General features: G+C 44.3%; 1 long non-coding RNA gene across 1 annotated transcript in view; it reads right to left on the reverse strand.

The window, feature by feature from the left end:
- LOC131478343 (uncharacterized) overlaps positions 1-5852 on the reverse strand; it is a 42917-nt gene extending 37065 nt beyond the window's left edge. The window contains exon 1 of the long non-coding RNA XR_009244417.1: positions 5562-5852. This is a non-coding gene — a long non-coding RNA (uncharacterized LOC131478343). The remainder of the gene's footprint in view (positions 1-5561) is intronic.
- Positions 5853-11717: the final 5865 nt, after the last annotated feature.

Raw genomic sequence — 11717 nt, forward strand, 5'->3', positions numbered from 1 at the left:
GCAGATAGAAGACCAGTCTCTCTCTCTCTCCCTCTCTCATTAGAACTCTGCAAAAAAATCTTTCAAAAATATAAAGCAGTTGAAATGGCAGTGGAGAAGGACCCAGTCAACTCACAAGGTGCCCAGAACAGGATCAGCCAGCACCTGGCCCACAGAAGGGCCCTACATGGCCGTCCTGCTGGGTTCTGACAGCCAAGGACCTCAGGATATTTAAACTGCTTCTGAACCCACAGAATGAAAAGCGTCCCTATTGTTCTGATGCAACATACAATATCAACTCTAAATCTGAAAAAGCAAACTTATAAACAGAACTGCAAGTCTGATATACTTAGACAGAAGTTACAAATATTGAAAAAAATTAAGCATTGACTCACATTATCACAAAAAAAAGAAATATACTATAAATAAGGCTGCTTCCAAGAACTTAAGAACAACTTGTAATTATACTCAAACAATTCACTATATTAGCAGGACAAACAGGTGAAAATATTATTCCAAGAAAAGTAAAAAAAACACATTTGGTAAGAGTCAAAATGTATTCTTCATATAAGCTAATATGTGATTTTAAAGAGCACATGTGTGTGAGCATATACATCCTAGCCAAAGCCAGCACAGTGCTTAACACGGCAACATGTAAAATACACACCACTGAAGTCAGACACAAAGCAGGAGATCCGGGTACAAAACATTCAGTAAAGCTGCTCTGAAAGGAAATAGGCAAGTGGACCAAATAAGAAGCATAAATATTAGAAATGAAGAAATGATACTCACCAATATTTGTGGGTATTTTCTACGAGTAAAACAAAGAATTTTACTGGAAGAACTATCAGACACCATGAAAACAACAGCTCATTTCATCCAAAAAGATTCACAAAGAGAATAATAAGGCAGGCTTGGCCCTATTAAGATAATATGATGTACTAAGATGTACAGGAAATTGTTAGTGATGCATGAAGAATCAAGATGACAGAAATAGATCCTAGAACATAACAGCATTTAGAATCTAATAAAGGTTGTGGCTCAAATCTGTAGACAAAAGAAAAATAATTAAACAAACCACGTTACAAAAACGGCATTGCCATTTGAAAAATAAGAAATGTGAGCCCTCACATTCTTTATACACAAAAATATTCCTCACATAAAAATAGGAAATCACAACTCCACCCAGGTTTTGCATGTGGGTGACAAGAATCTAATTGCTTCAGTCATTCAGTTTCTTCAAATACAGTCGCTCTTGATTAAGGGGATATGAAAACCCACACTATAGATGATCCTCACTAGGAACGTGGTGATGCTGGAGCTGCCACTGTGGCAGAGAATAAAGCCACACCTGTGATGCCACCATCCGCTACAGGAGCTGGCTGCTCTATTTACAATCCAGCTGCCTGCTAATGGCCTGGCAAAAGCAGCACTCCCCATCTAGACAGAAGACCCAGACAAAGCTCCTGGCTTCTGGCTTCTGCCTGGCCCAGCCCTGGCCATTCTGGCTATCTGGGGATCAGAGTGGTACATGAAGGCCTCTGTGGTCCCCTTCCTGACTCTCTCCGCAACTGACTCTCAAATAGATAAATATATCATAAGAACGACAACAACAAAAACTGTGAGGCTAAACAACACGGTATTATTACAGATATCACAGTATCTTTACTTTTTTAAAAATAAATTATTAAATGAAAAGAGCAATTAAAAGCCTTCCCTTGTTTGAACTTGTAGAAAGTGCTTCTTCAGGTTTACTGTAAGTGGTAACTCGGCCCATTCAGCCATGAAGTCTGGAAACAATGGCAGATTAGTGTGGTCACACTCTATAGCACAGTACCAGGGTAAGAAATGGAGAAGTAGGCCATAAGCCAGCAGCCAGAATTCAAACACTACCCTAAGAGTCAAAGAAAAAGGACAGGAAGTTGGACAATTCTAATGGAAATCGGTCCTCCTTTTCACTCAGTTTATCTAGTAGTGTTACTTTAGAGAAAAAAAAAATTGCACAGACATTATTTAACTGCTCATGTGATGTCTGTAGAATGGTAAACATCTTCCTGCACACTTGAGTTAATTTTGGTTTCATTTTCTAACTTGCCCTCCCATCCGCTGGTTTATTCCTGTAGCAGCCAGGGTTGGGCTGGGCCGAAGCCAAGAGCCGGGAACTCAACCCAAGTTCTCTCATGGATGATGGTGCCTCCTGGGAAGCTGCATTAATTGGAGGCAGGATCCAGGAGCCACAGCAAGGACTCAAATCCAGACCCGTGTGGGAGGCTAGCGCCTGAACCACTAGGCTCAACCACTGCCTTGTAAGCCGACTTCGCCAATTATTTACAGCCAAGATTTGGTAATCCTTTCTTCCGAAACTCACATTATTCCAGAAATAAACAACTGGTGGCACTAGTCGCAGTCACAGGCCCTCCCTCCTCTTCCTGTGTCTCCCTGCCTATCTCCCACCACTTGTCTCTTGTTTCCCAGATTCTAGCACATATGCAGTACTTCATCCTAGCAATTTCTCCACCTTGAGAGAAGTGTCTCCATGCAGTGTGTAATACCCACTCCCCAGACACACTGACAACAATTTTAGTGGTCTGCATTTAAAGGGTTCAGAGGAGCTCAGCAAGTCAAGGCTGACATCCTCTAGTGGAGCGGCAATGGAGTCCCAACTAATTCCACTTCTGATCCAACTTCTTGCTAATGTGACTAGGAAGGCAATGGAAGATGGCCCAAATGCCTGGTTCCTTGCTACCCACATGAGACACTGGAAAGGAGCTCCTCGGGCCTTACTCAGCAAACACAAAGACAGTAACCTAGTTAATCCAAAAACCTAAATTTTAGTATAACAAATATGGAATACTAAGCATAAAACAATCCAGTCAGCCCTAAACACCTACATAATAGAATAACAAATACTAATTCTTGGGGAGGATACTGGGTACACAAAGGTAGGAGGCAAGAGGTGAAAAACCACCAAGCACTAACGGAAACGGAAACTACTGCAGCAAACAGTCACTGAAACTGGGACTGGGGCAGCACACGGAGAACAATTCCAACTGTGCAAACTGCAGCGTCCGGGAAGCGGAGCCAAACAGACCACAGGCAAGCCTCCGTGCACTGGTCCGTTCCCCCAAACACCAGCCACAGCCGGGGCTCAGCCAGCACAGAGCATGGAGCAAGAAATTCAGCGTCTCCCGCACGGAGCACGCAAGGTCCCATGCACGTGAGCCAGCACCTGCTGCAATCAGGAGAGGCCCTCGGCATCTCAACCAGAGGCTCCACTGCCTCCTGGAATACCTGTCCTCATTGCCTAACCTTAGAATATAATAAAACGGAGAAAACAAAGGAAGGATGACAAATCAAACTTTAAAAAATAAGGTTCAGATTTCAACAATACTAGGGAAAATGTGTTGGACAGTATCATTAATTTTCTTTCTACACGATAAATCCTTAAAGAAAATGAAGCATATATACAAGGTTGCTAAGAGCTTCCACTGTGCCATCAATCAGCCAGAATCCCAGCTCTGCGTTAGCTGTGTAAAACCACGTGTGTGATTTACTCTGTCCCTGCCTGTTTCCTTAATTGCTGTGGTAAGGATGAAAAAAGTTATTTAATGTGCTAAGAACAGTCCTGGTCATTTAACAGGTGCTTGAAAAGTAGTGATAAATACAACTTAATAAATACAACTTAATGAAACAATGGTGAAGGACTGGAGCAGAGAGTAGAAACATCATGGGATCAGAAGTAACTGATACTCTTCCAGAAAATTGTCAAAATGTGAAGTATAACTATTTTTATGTCCATAACGTGTGACACTTTTAAACATTTGCACTTACACTAGGAAATATTACATTAGTGGAAAAATGTGAATCCTGTTAGGAGAACTCAGATTTGTTTGCAAACGTGTTTCCCAGGCTCAGGGATGCAGCACTGCTCAGCTGTGGCCACAGATGAGCGGGAAAACGTCCACCCGACACTTCCAACAAAGTGCCACAAGCAGAACTTCCACCTCCACAACCCATTCAGACACACGAAAAAAACAGTCACTCAGCTCAGCAGGCCTTCCTGCCAGAGCTATCCCAAGCTTCTATGGGAAAAGCCACAGGCCACGCGATGATATGGCACCCAGCACACGGCGTCCGAACACCTCCAACCCCTCCCCTGGGATCCTCAGCGGCTCAGCCTGCTGAGAGAACACCTGCTCGGGGCTCTCACATCACCTCACCACTCGCCCATCCTGCCAAGCTACCTGTGTGAAGAGGTGGATCGCTGATATATGTTACCAGCTTAGTTCTTCACACAGGTCATCTTCCCCCCTCCCCTACTCATGGCTCACTCCCTGTCCAGGAGCTTACTCAAATGCAGAACAGCAAGCCGGGCCATAAACTCACTGCCACAGAATCTGAATTTCTTACAAGAGCCCCCCTGAGTCCTATGCACATGACAGCATGAGCACTGTCCTGGGTGACAGTACTGCAAAGAGCAGTGAAATGTTTCAAATGTTCAATTACATTTGAATTCAGAAAGTATGAAAATAACCAAGCCCCGGAGTTGGAAAAGCCCAAGAAAAAAACAGCCAATATACTGATGTATTTATTTGCCATTAATACCAATCGAAAGTACTCAAGACATTTATTTTTCAGCAATACCTACACTTAATACTTTCTGCTTTTAAGCATTTTGCGCAGCAGGACAACCGCTACAGTCTTATTAGGACAAACTTTTGAAGTGCAAAAGAAATGCCCGGGTCTAGAAGCTCTGACCCAATCTGGCCCAAATGTGTGCATTCTGCAGGCTAAAATAGGGATATTTAGTTCAATTCCGAGGGGACAGGCCAAAACTCTTTCCAAAAAAAATGGAATCTTAGGAAATACTAAACCATGCAGTTCACATTCCTGAAATGAAAATATGTAACAGTAATTAACAAACTTTTGGTTCGCCAAGGTCTTGTTTTTCCAAGAAAGAGGTTCCCCTCTGTCGGTGGGGTAAGGGGGGGGGGGTCGTGTCAACTTTCGTCCTTCTGTAAAGTTTTACTCCTATCCTCAAAGGCCTCAACTTGCACGTTCTCACAAGTGCATGAACTCAAGTCATACTACGAGTAAGTCAAAGAAATGGGGTGAGCGGGGGCCCTACCATGCTGCCAACGTTTGGGGGACTCGCGGGTCCCTTTCGTTTCCGGCCTGTGAAGGAAACTCGGGTGGCCCAGGGCGCCCCGAAAAACAACCAGGGCATTCACAAGCAGGAAGTGGAAAGCCGCAGTCGGGCCGCCTTGCTGCCAGCCCCGACTCCCGCCAGAGCCGCTGCCCGCTGCCCGCCCCGGAGCCCCGGGCGCCCCTCCCGCCGCCCACCCCACGCCGACAGCCGGGCGGCCGGTCACCGATCGCGGCCAGCGGCGGCCTCGGCCCTTCCAGGGTGGCGGCGCGAGGGCTGGCGGAGCCTGAGCGGCTGAGGGGAGGCCAGGCGGGGGCCACTGCACGTGCGGGCGCACTGGGGGAAGTCGGGATGCCCGGGAAGGGGTTGGGCTTCTTTCTTTCTTTCTTTCTTTCTTTCTTTTTTTTGAACGATCATCGTCATCATTTTGTTTTACCTGTGGCGCAGAAGGGCTCCCCAGCTCCTATTCCCTGATTTCTCCTCCTGCTCCTCCCCCTCCTCTTTTCTCTCTCTCTCAGTCTGTGCCGTGCGCTCGCGGAACCGACCGGGCCCGGGCCGACCTGAGAGAGAACAGGGCAGGAGGGGGTGGCGGCGGTGACCAGCGGCCACGTGACCACGCTCGCGCCGTTACGGCGGTCGCCTCCAGCCGCGCGCCCTCCCGGCGCTCCACCTCTCCTAACCCCGCGGTCCGCGCGCCCGCGCGCGCCGGGACGCTGCTGCGCAGGCGCCCGCCCGGCTGTACAGCCTGCGAGGGCGCGTGACAAGCAGGATCGCGAGGCCTGGGCCCCGCCGCGGGGACGTGGTGGCTGCGCATGCGCGCCGAGGGCTGTCCCCGCTCCTGGAGTTGAAACTCCACTGTGGCGCGGCCGCACGGTGGGCAGGTATCACTTAGTGTGAGAGTCTCCTCCCCGCCGGCACGTTCCGAGTTGGGACTGCGACGAAGGAGAAATGAAGACCTGGAAACCTTGGTGAAATGTTTGATTTTCCTGGTCACAGGTAGACTGCCTTGTGTTCTAACTTTCTGCTGCTGAGGTGACTTCCGGCCCAGCTTGCCGTTCATTTTCCTTGCGAAACTTACTCAACTCTTTGTGTTTTGACCCACGTGGAAATAAAGGTTGTGAAAGACCCTGTGCACAAACCCACGAGCGAGACGGGGTTTCTTAGCCAAAGACAGCCTCTTCTTAGCAGCCACCCACAGCATAAGCCATGCCTGTCCTTGTCATTCTGCCCTCAGCCTGTTGCTTTACCGTGATTTAAGATTCCCTTTAACCCAAACACGGAGGGTGCTGCTGTTTATTTTCCCAATACGAAAGCCTGTGAATGGGAATGCTAATTAGGGTAGTAAATGCTTCACCCTAGTAAAAAAAGATTTGTGGTCTTTCATTGGTCTGTTTTTACCAAAAGTCCCAAAGGAAATACTGTTGAGTTCAAAAATTTAAGAAAGGGAAACCAAGCGGGAGGACGGTCAGTTTTGGAGAATAGCTTTGCACATGTGTGCAAGAACTTTGTTCATGGGCAAAGCACTTCGTACTGCCTTGCTGATGCGGTATGCAGGTATCTAAGCCAATAGACTAAATACCCACTCCCCATTATGCTTTTCATTGTTACCAAGGTAACAGACATGCTCAATGTTTCCCTTATAGATAATGATAGAGAGATGCCAAGAGGCACAGTAGCATGAGGTTAAGTGCATAGATGCCAGAATAGAGTTGCCCCAGTTCAAATCCTAGCTCTCCTTTCCTGTAAATGGTAAAATTCAAGTTACTTCAGTTACTCAACCTGTATGTTTCAGATTCATCTGTGGGGTGGAGATAGTAATAGACCCTACTGGTTGTGTGAGCATTAAATAGGATCATCTGCAATAAGGTGTTTAGCACATAGTAACTGTTCAATTAAAAAGTAAATATGTTGAGATCTTGATTAGAATAGGCGGTGTGCAGCAAGAGCAAACAATAATTATAGAAATTCTGTGTTTTCAAACACAGAATAGCAAATTATAGACTATTTTGAAGATCAAAAAAGTAGTTCTTTTGCTGTACTAACCAAACATTTCCCATGAGAGGCTCACTTGTGTGCCTAATGGCATGGCAATTAATGTCTTAACTTTTATGTTGAAAGCACCTTGTCTCAAAACATTAACCTATAAGGAGAGAGCTTTTTTACAAATAAGATTATCAGCCTTGCTTTTCAACAATTTTGTGGAAGAACAATAGAATATGATGACAATTCATACATAAAGCCATTTCCTTGAAGTATTTGTTCTACATAATGGCAGTTATTTCCACTGGATTTCTTATCCTTGCCCAGGTATGAACAGACAGCACTTTAATAAACACTTTCCAATGATGATTGTACAGTGTGTTCATACCATGGGGTGTTTGGGCTTAAAATGTTGGACCAGAAAAAAGCATAAATAGGCAACATGGCTTTTACTAGTTCAAGCACCTAATCAAGTGTTGGTCCCATTATGTGAAGAGCAGCTACTGAATGAGTGACATTCCTTAGATTATGAGCTCCTCAAGGGTAAGCACTATGTAAGCTTCATCTTGAACCCTCACATTCGTAAGAATTGGCTTGCATTGCTCAAAATTATCTACTTGCTACATGGTTGTATAGTGTTTTATTTATCTGCTCGTGTGGCACATTAACACAAATTTAGCTAAAAACAACATATACGTATAAATTCAGTTTCTACAGATCAAGAGTCTGTACCTGACTTAGCTAAGTTCTTTGCTTCAGCATCTCCCCGTGGATTTACAGTCAGGTTGTTAGCCAAGTGTGAAGTCTGTCTCAAATCTTGATAAGAGGAAGATCTGGTTCTAGGCTTGTGTGGTTCTTGTACAGCTGAAAGCCCCCAGGTTCTTGCTGGCTGTTAGCTAAAGGCTGTCCCCAGTGTTTTAGCATGTGGTCCTCTTCATGAAGCTGCTTGCTGCATCAGAAGCAGAGTTTCCTAGCAAGATAGGCATTATGTAACAGAATCATGGAAGTGGCTTCCCATTTACCTCTGTAGTGTACTCTTTGGTAGAGGCTAGCCACAAGTACTTTCTACATTTAAGCCAAGGCATTACCCAGGGCATGCGTTAAGGACACAGGGCTAATGAAGGATACCCCAAAGTCTGATACAGACAGGAGTGTATACTTAAGATGTGAGCACATGCCAGACTAAAATTTTAAAAACGTGGTGAGGGATACATGCCAGTTCATGAATATGGTCAGGTGCTTGCTCAATATGGGAATGCTTCAAAATATGATGTGAAAGGAGAAGTGTCTGTCCTTTCAATGTGGTGAGCCATGACTCAGCAGGATTACTAACACTCCCAAGTTACCAGCCAATATGGATACTCTGAATACCCATCTAGAAATCCTTGTTAAAAAGGTAGTTAAATTTTGGACATTGAAAAGATATAGACCTTCTTTCTATTAAGCTTGGAAATTTGCAGCAAGAATCTCTCAGTTGGTCCTTGGCATATTCCACTTAATTGCATCCATTGCATGCACAAAGGAAGACAAATATGTGAGAACCAACAATAGGAAAGACAATAATTAGTAATTGTTGCAACCATGTCACATAACAAACAACCCCAATATTACAATGACTTGGGTTTATTTTTCTCACTTGCGGATTACAGGTTAGTTGTAATTCATATGATGGCATTTGGTACTGGCAAGGCCATACTGGGCCAGGCTGGACTCCAGGCTGTGGGTTTGGTTCAGGTTTGTTCCATGTGCATTCTTTATTCTGGATTCAGCAGCAACAGAGGTCATCTCAGAGGTGACAGAAGTAAAGAGTAGCAAGTGCAGATACTTAATGTCCCCGTCAGGCACTGGCTCATTTCTGTTCTCTTTCTATTGGCTTATGCAAGTCATATAACTAAGCTTGATGCTAATATCCTGTGGAAATGTAGTCTACTTACTCTACTGGAAGATAGTGCCAAGTCCTACAACAAAGGACTTGTGAATAAATCCAACATAGGGAGGGACTGAAGAATGAAAAACAGTAAGCATGGGCAAGCAAACACAGGCAGCCCACCCCCGAAGCTGGTCACATTGCCTGTGACATTATAGTGGGTTTAGATGAACAAGCCACAGCATTATGGAACCGATAACATAGACCATGTGTTGGTGCAGCATCGTACTGCTGCAATATGTGTGCATCTATGAAATACAAAATCTGCTTTAGAGTAATATAACAAAGGTAAAGATTTTACAGGCACAAGAGCTTTAAAAATGATGGTTCCTAAGGCAAATGTAACATAGCCTTTTGCGCCCATATACTGTATAGACAGCAGAAGTCCTAACTGTGAACAGTAATGGAAAATCAGGCATATTCAAGGATCTGGGTGATGAAAGACTTATGAGCTCAGTCAGAAAAATTACTTCTGGGATTTTATCTCATGGATGAAGCCTCAAGATATATATAACATAATACATCTGAATGTCTAATAGTGACTGGATAAAGTAATTTTCTTTCATTCAAAAAAGGCTGCAATGTTGTAATCTAGATAAAATGAAAAACATTTACTTGTTTACTTAGCTATCTTATGGACAATGATATTTTATTCCTGTGTTTGTGTTGCAGATTTTCATTGTTCTTCAAACAGATGATTCTTTGTTGAAATCTAGTTCCTCTTAAATGAGCCAGCCTCTTTAGCTGTCAAACTGTTCTTTTTTCCCTGCTTACTTCTTGACTCAAACCCACTGGTGATCATCTGTTTCCATCCACACATTTGTTTACCTGTACATTTAAAATGTATTAATATGAAATAATTCCCATGGTGTCATTTTAAAAAAGATTTCTTTGTCTTCATTTGAAAGGCAGAGTTTACAGAGAAGGAGAAGGATAAAAAAGACAGAGACAGCAAAAGTGTCTCCATCTGCTTGTTCACTCCCCAGATGGCCACAACAGCCAGAGATGAGCTGATGTGAAGCCAGGAGCCTTGAGCCTCCTTCGGGTCTCCCATGTGGGCTCAGGATCCAGAGGATTGGGCCATCCTCCGCTGCTTTCCCAGGCCACAGAGAGCTGGAATAGAAGTGGAGCAGCCACGACACAAAGTGATGCCCACATGGGCTACCAGTACTGCCAGCTAGAGGATTCACTTGCCGAGGCACTGTGCTAACCTCCCAGAGTGAAATTCAAAGTGCCTGTTTAAAGGACAGTAGGTATTATGCTGTATTTGATTTATTAAGTAAATTTTAATTTACTTTGCCATTGGAAACACCAGAAGAGGAAATACTGTTCCATCAAAAATACTTTTAAAACATAGTGCTAGTCCTTCAAATATAATGCTATTCCTTCCAAATTCTGTAGTGTCATAATACGAGTCACATATGTAGCCAACTCCCCTCTGATCTGCAGTTATCAATGCATTCATGTATGCCTTCAGACACGAACAGAGGCATTGCTGGAAATGTGCAGTACAGCTGAATCCCACATAGCAGAGTCTCTTCTCATTTACTTTGTTACCTTCTGGTAAATTATTGAAGGTATGGTCCTTTAGCAAAGGCTTTTAAAAACATGTTTGGGTTCACAAAGAGGCTGTCTGGAGACGTGTAAGAGGCCACCTTATCATTTCCTATGAAAATGTCTACCAAAGCACAGCAAGGTAGAAAAACTGGCACATTGCACCATAGATTTAGGATGAAAGAAGACAAGTTGCTACACAATGGGTGAAAATATTTTCTTGGGTCCAGTGCGAAGGCTTAATGGCTAAATCCTCATCTTGCAAGCCAGAATCTCGTATGAGCACTGGTCTATGTCCCAGCTGCTCTACTTCCAATCAAGCTTCCTGCTTGTGGCCTAGAAAAGCAGCAGAGGATGAAGGATCAAAGCTTTGGGACCCTGAACCTGCAGGGGAGACTCAGAAGGACTTTCTGGCTAGTGGCTGTGGATCGGCTCAGCTCTGCCCATTATGGCCACTTGTGGAATGAACCAGCAGATAGAAGATCTTTGTCTTTGTCTTCCCTGCTCTCTGTAAATCTGATCTATCTTTCCAATAAGAATAAGAAAATCTTTAAAAAATATTTATATATCTTACTAGGAATAAGCAGCCAAATAAATGTACTTTCTTTTTTTTTTTTTTAAGATTTATGTTTTATTACAAAGTCAGATATACAGAGAGGAGGAGAGACAGAGAGGAAGATCTTCCGTCCAATGATTCACTCCCCAAGTGACTGCAACTGCCGGAGCTGCGCCGATCCGAAGCCAGGAGCCAGGAGCCTCTTCCAGGTCTCCCACACCAGTGCAGGGTGCCAAAGCCTTGGGCCGTTCTCGACTGCTTTCCCAGGCCACAAGCAGGGAGCTGGATGGGAAGTGGAGCTGCCGGGATTAGAACCGGTGCCCATATGGGATCCCGGTGCGTTCAAGGTGAAGAATTTAGCTGCTAGGCCACGGTGCCAGGCCCCCAATAAATGTACTTTGAAGTGTTCAAATATTCTCTGGGCTTATCTGTTATCTTGATGCATGGAACCATTAATTTTTTTCATTTTGTTTTTAATTTTCAAGCATCAATTAAATCTTAGGTATATTCTTCTATATGAAATGCACCCATGTGGGCTTGAGCTGGGAAAACTCCAAGACTGAGGGGGCAGTCAA

This window comes from Ochotona princeps, chromosome 30 (genome assembly GCF_030435755.1).
Source record: "Ochotona princeps isolate mOchPri1 chromosome 30, mOchPri1.hap1, whole genome shotgun sequence".
In the NCBI taxonomy this organism is placed as follows: Eukaryota; Metazoa; Chordata; class Mammalia; order Lagomorpha; family Ochotonidae; genus Ochotona; species Ochotona princeps.